The sequence below is a fragment of the Hemicordylus capensis genome, chromosome 17, assembly GCF_027244095.1.
Source record: "Hemicordylus capensis ecotype Gifberg chromosome 17, rHemCap1.1.pri, whole genome shotgun sequence".
NCBI lineage: Eukaryota > Metazoa > Chordata > Lepidosauria > Squamata > Cordylidae > Hemicordylus > Hemicordylus capensis.
Genome location: NC_069673.1, coordinates 12,727,568 through 12,733,694, shown reverse-complemented (window position 1 = coordinate 12,733,694; position 6,127 = coordinate 12,727,568). Strand labels below are relative to the sequence as shown.

Here is a 6,127-nt window from a genome sequence, read left to right as displayed (position 1 = left end):
TTGAAGCGATGAGTTAAGCTCTGCTGTTTTCATCAGGGACCTGACTGAATGCGTGCATGCGTGTGCTCGTGCTCTCTCCACTCCTTCCCTCTCAGACTCTAGTCCTCTGTTTCTCCCACCCCTCTTGCCATGGCTGTGCCACATGCCCTTCGTGTACCTAGAGGAGCAGTGTGCTCACCCTGCACATTGACCAAAAGGATTTGATTTGTGCACTCCTAGCCCCCAGGGAGAGAGATGGATCAGCACCATCCATCCTATTAGTCTGATGATGATGATGATGATGATTACATTTATATCCTGTTCTTCCTCCAAGGAGCCCAGAGCAGTGTACTACATACTTGGGTTTCTCTTTCACAACAACCCTGTGAAGTAGGCTAGGCTGAGAGAGAAGCGACTGGCCCAGAGTCACCCAGCTAGTTTCATGGCTGAATGGGGATTTGAACTCGGGTCTCCCCGGTCCTAGTCCAACACTCTAACCACTATACCACGCTGGCTCTGATGGATAAGTTGTACCTCTTTGAGCTATCTGCCACGTGCATTTTCCCTAGAGGATGGTGTTCTGCACTGTTGTGGTTTGCATGCTAAACCATTTTGTATTTTAGATTCATATCCCACCTTATCCCTATAGTGTAGGGTAGTCTGCACTAGTATTCTCGCTTTGCTGAGTAAGGAAGGGGGGGGGAACCCCTCTCAACAAAAAGACTCTCAGAAAAGATTGGATTGGGCATGGGCCAGACTTTATATGTTAGGAGGTGGGGCTGTGTCAAACAGGCATAATAAAGGTGAGTGGGGATGGGGCAGTCTTTAAAGCAGAGAAGCAGCCAGTCGCAAGACGGTGCTGAGCCCTGTCTGTACTTATCCACCCCCACCACCGAAAGCGCCTCTTTCACCATTTTTCTCCTGATGGGGCTTATTCAATCTTGGAGCCCAGTTTAGAGTAAAGCTGTTGCGGGAGATGATTTCAGGGAAGGGATTTAATATCTTCTCTATATGAAGAGAAGCCCCATTTTATAGCTGTTTGCTGGAACCGCATGTTCTAAAACACAGGTCTGCTACTATCAGATCTAGTTAGGCCCTACATAATCTCTATGAAATCAGAGAGTATTTTTGTCTTCAGTTGTTTTATGAAACTGCCCCATCATTGCTGCCTTCCATAGGTACACTCAAGCAGGTTATATTTCTTTAAGCATTAAGTTATACTGCACAGTAATTTCCCATTCTAAACTTGGTGACAAGGAGTACCTTTGAGATGAGTATCTGACCTTTATTATCTTGATGTGCATCTTAAGTTAAGGCTCTTAATCCGTTAAGGCTCTTAATTCATTGCATGTTGCAATTTACTTTGTATATGTGGCCATTAGAATGTTAGTCCTTCTCAAGAAGGTTGTACCTTCAGCTTGCTGTGACCCTACCTGGAGTCGGCTAGCTTTTATTGTACGTCAGATTGCATGCTAGTGGTTGCCTGCTCTGTCTTGCAGGTCTGGGAACAATTTCAAGCTGTTAAATGATTTCCACACCTTGCAAATTGACATTAACCTTAGGCATGGAACTATGTTAGCGATGCTTTCTAAGAGCACATTTGTCATACAGAAAAAATGTACACTTCTGGAAAATATCTCTTCTATCTCTGTCTGCCTTCGAAAGGTTAGGGTTGGGATAAGGGACAAGGCTCTGATGGAGAAAGTACCTACCAAGTGGTTTGATTTCACTCTTTAGTATCTAGGGCATCTCATCAGCTTCCCTAGAAAGATTATTGGGGTTCTCATTAGTCTGTGGCAGCAATACACTCTCTGGTTTGCATTTGACACTTGTTGACTGTGAAAATTAAAGCCCTAGCCAAAGACTGATTATCTGAACAAGACTTGGAGTCTAAGGGCAGGAATAGGGCAAGGCCACCTAGTTGGAGTTCCATGGCAGACCTTAGAACAGGTAAGCTGCTGAAGGAGTAGAAAGGTACCGTTTCCAACATGGAACTGCTACTGGTTTTATGCTGCAAGTTTGCTTACAATTCTGAAAATGTGTTGCAAAAAGAATCACCACATGGAAGAGAGATTCCCTCACCGTGCCCCCTGTTTATACTGACGTTGCCACCACCAGGCTGCCAGGAAGAAGCCGCATGGTCATTGTGGGCAGAGTGATCCACTGGGAGCCCTAGTGCAACTGTTTCATGTTCCAAACGTGGTATGGTTCCACTCAACCCACGTTCCTAATGTGCCAGTTTGATGATGTGAACTGGCTGTGAGTTTTGCACCTGAGGAAGACTTCTGCTATACCCTGTTGAGACATTTCAACCTAGGACTGCAACTCCAGGTAATGGGACTGTAAATGTTCCACGAAAAGAGAAGGTGGCCTTTCCAACTTTTATAATACTGTGGGAGGGAATGTCGTTTTAATAAAACTTGGCCAGACCCCAGTAACTGCCTGCTACTAATGGTGATTGATATTCCAGGGCCCGTTTGTTGTTTGTTCATTTCTGAGAAGTTACCGTCTGCTGATCATTGATCAGAGGCAATCTGCAAAATGTGCCACCATATAAATCTTGTGCATTTAGGATTTATTTGGTTTCTATCAAAGATCTAGGCTGCAATTCAGAGAGCCATCCTGATGAAGCTAAAAGACAGCTCACAGAGATGATCTCCATTCCCTGCAGAGAATCTTTGTGCTTTCTCTCTAACATTCACAAGTTACATTTGTCTTTTGATGCAACAGGATTTCGTGGCAAGAACCACCTCCATTCAGGAAGAAATGACAGATTTATAATGTGTGGACTCTGCAGACTTATGGCTAGATAAGATATGATCATCATGGCGTGAACAAGCCCTGCCTGATTTGTGAGGAACCTAGAATGAGGAAGTGTTAGATACCGGTCACACGACTGAAGAACCAAACTTAACCTAGCAATGCTTTCCCCTTGTTAACAGAAAATGTTGCATGGTAGTTTAATTCAAGCAAACATCTCTCCAACAAGACAGGTAGAATTCTCTTTATTTCATATTGCAACTACTTGTCAACTCTTTGTTTAAAGTGGCCCTAACAACTGCAAGAAGAAAAATGATGGACATTCATTTATGAATCGATCCCAAACGTCATCTCTGTCAGAGCATCTTAGTACTTTGGTATAAATGTAATTATTGTAAGAGCAGCTAAACACTGGCTTTCACCTGCAGGATCAAAATTGAGAAGATAAAGTTTGGGATGGCTGCATAATGGACATAATATGTTTCATAAGTAGAAACTTCCGGCCTCGTAAGAATAACAGTGCTTTGATGCATCCTTTAACTCCGCTGTTCTAACAATTGTTTTCGGCACTTCCTGTTGACAAGTAGGATACATGATTATTTAGATTCTAGAAGGTGCAACATTCAGTTTAATTTTGGGTCCGATGTATCTGGTGATTACCCTTTATGCCCAAGTTTCTCAAATTCAGGGGCACTCCTTAGGACCCCAGTATGGAATAAATATATTCTATTTATAATGGCTCTATAGACAAGGCTCAGTCTTTGTTCAAGTGTGGATTTTATGTAGATGTGATATGATGAAAGGATCAGGTTCTCTGGTGGGACCTGATGGTTTGTGAAGCTCGGGCTTAATCTTAAAACACTTTGGAAGCCAGCACCTTGAAATTGGTGGCACTTTCTTACAGATAAGCATGACTGAGATGGTGCTGTCTTCATAGCATCCTCACCAATGTTCTAGTGTCTATACTACTCTCATCTCAAACAAGAACACCAGTCTGTTCTTGATTAACGATAAGATGCCTCATACCAAGCATTATAGCATAAATGCTGGTGACTGTTTGTGTTAACGTTTTGCTTTGGTTTGTTCTTCTCAGTTTCCTTGTTGTGCAAGCTGCTCTTCCAAGGGAGACCTCTAAGCATGAGACAAACAAATATGTTGCAATCCTCTTCTGCTTTTTGACCTTCCAAAGTAATGAAGTTGCAATGATTACCAGCTGAGTTTGGGTTTTATATGTCGTCTTTAGCAATGCTGTTTGGCTAATGGACTAGTTTTGCTTCTCCTATAAGCAGAGTCCAGAGTACTCCCAGCTTTTCAGTTCCTAATACCCAACAAAGCCCACTGGAGACACCCAGTTCACATCACAGTACAATTCAACTGGGACAGACGAAGGCTATTGTATTGGATGAGACTTGAGGTCTCTTCCAGTGGCGTGATTTTGCTGCACCCCAAGGACTTTTCCTGATATAGCTGTAGGGTGAATGCATGTTAGAGTGTTCCCTGGGATATTTCCAGAAACAGCTGCCCTAGAGTGAGTCATTGGTCAACTCTCCACTTCCAGATTAGTTTCAGAGAAAGAAAATATCTGTTTAATGAGGAGCTGCAGCCCTCGGCAGTGTCTGAAAAGGCAGCACATGGCACATCAGAATGGCTGGCTGAGAGGGCTTCTGCCTCTCTGTTGCAATGGCGGCCACCCCAGATGGCCGGTCTACTTCAGCCTTTGCCATTTACAGACTGGGTAGCAACTGGAGGCTCCATTTTATATGGCAGCAGGTCACTGAAGACCTTGTTCATATATCACTGCTTCCCATATTAAACATTTCCACATAGGGCTGATGTAGCCATCTGTGGGAAAGATGTTTTCTCAGCTGCGATTATCGCCACATTAATTGTCCACTGGGAAGTAGCAATGAGTTTTAGTGACTTTTGGTAGCAGGCATGTTGAGGATTCTGCCTGCGGGGTGGCCGGGATGTGAACATTGCAACATTTCAATTTACCTAAGGAATGTAGAGATCATTGCTTGAAAAGTTTCAGCTGATGTAATATAATAATCTTTGCATGTATGTAGTACTTTGGAGTATTCCAGATGCTTCTCATGTATTAGTGCTTTGCAATGACCTTGGAAGGTGGGTAATGTTAGGTTCTTATTTCAGGCACGGGGCTGAGAGAGAGAGAGAGAGAGAGAGAGAAAGAGGCAGGCTTGCTGAAGAGACCACTGAGTGAGTTTGTGGCAGAGTTGAGAGTTGAACTAGGGCCTTCCTGGTTTGTAGCTACAGCAACACACAACAATGTATATGGGGTGTTTATTTTTAGTTCTGCATAATGAGCCTTGGGAAACAGAAGGGAGTTGGAAGTGTAAGTGTATGTATCGGTCTACCTAATCCAGAGGATTAATGTACAGATTTCTAACTGCAGGCCAAGAGGAATAATGGCACCAAATAAATGCATAGGCATTGTCCTCACATTTTTAATTCCCACGCGCGCACCCCCCCCCTCCCCAACACACACAACACAAAGTATCATCTAAACTACTGTGTTTTGCTGGTAGAAACAGCTGAGCTTTCTGGAGTTCAGGCAGCTGTTTTGAGGCTGAATCTCAGCTAAACAGATAAAGTTAATTTCAGTGTTGTTGATGTGCAGATTTAAACATACAAACTAATTTCAGCTTTCTGTTTATATGAAGCATTCCTTTGTCATGGCCTAATATCAAGTTCATAGTAGATGATATGCTGGTGGCTAAGAAGCGTAATGATTTCCAAAGCCTCTTTACTGCAGAGAAGCAGTGGATTTGGGGCCAGGCTAGATGCGATATTAAACACATCATTGATCTGTATACCTCTGTTTTTTTCCTTGGATAAAAAACAGCTGCAAAGGGAAGAGGGATTCAATCTTTTGCACTTGCCATGGTCCTGATCCTGATCAAGGGGCCCTGCAATGGCCTTTTTATAGATCCAAAATCAATTTCGGTATTGTCTTTCATTAGAATAACCATGAGGGTAGTGGCATAACAAGGTTTGAGGGGGCCCTGGGACACAACTTGAAGAACCACCTGTGCCGCCCCCCCCCCCCCACCTTCCACTGGTTCCTGCCTGCTTGGGATATGAGCCCTCCTGGCCACCTCTGTGGCCGTGCTCAGCCCGAACTCTGCACTGGCCACTCTCCGTCTGAGCCAATGGAGCCTGATGATGTTACCAAGCTGGTGCAAGTTGGAGCTGAGCGCCAGTGGGCGGCTGGGGGCAAGAGGCGGTATCAGGACCCACACACGGTCTCTATGGTACCTACACCCCTGTTTAAGGCAGTGTAAAAAATTAGGAACATAGAAAGCTGCCTTATCTAGCTCAGTATTGTCTACACAAACTGGCAGCACCTTCTCTAAGGTTACAGGTAGGA

At 44.0% G+C, this 6,127-nt stretch overlaps 1 protein-coding gene across 10 annotated transcripts in view; it reads left to right on the top strand.

The window, feature by feature from the left end:
* The window catches only part of RALGPS1 (Ral GEF with PH domain and SH3 binding motif 1), a 167,997-nt gene that overhangs the window by 89,733 nt on the left and 72,137 nt on the right, over positions 1-6,127 (top strand). The gene's annotated exons all lie outside the window — the stretch shown is intronic.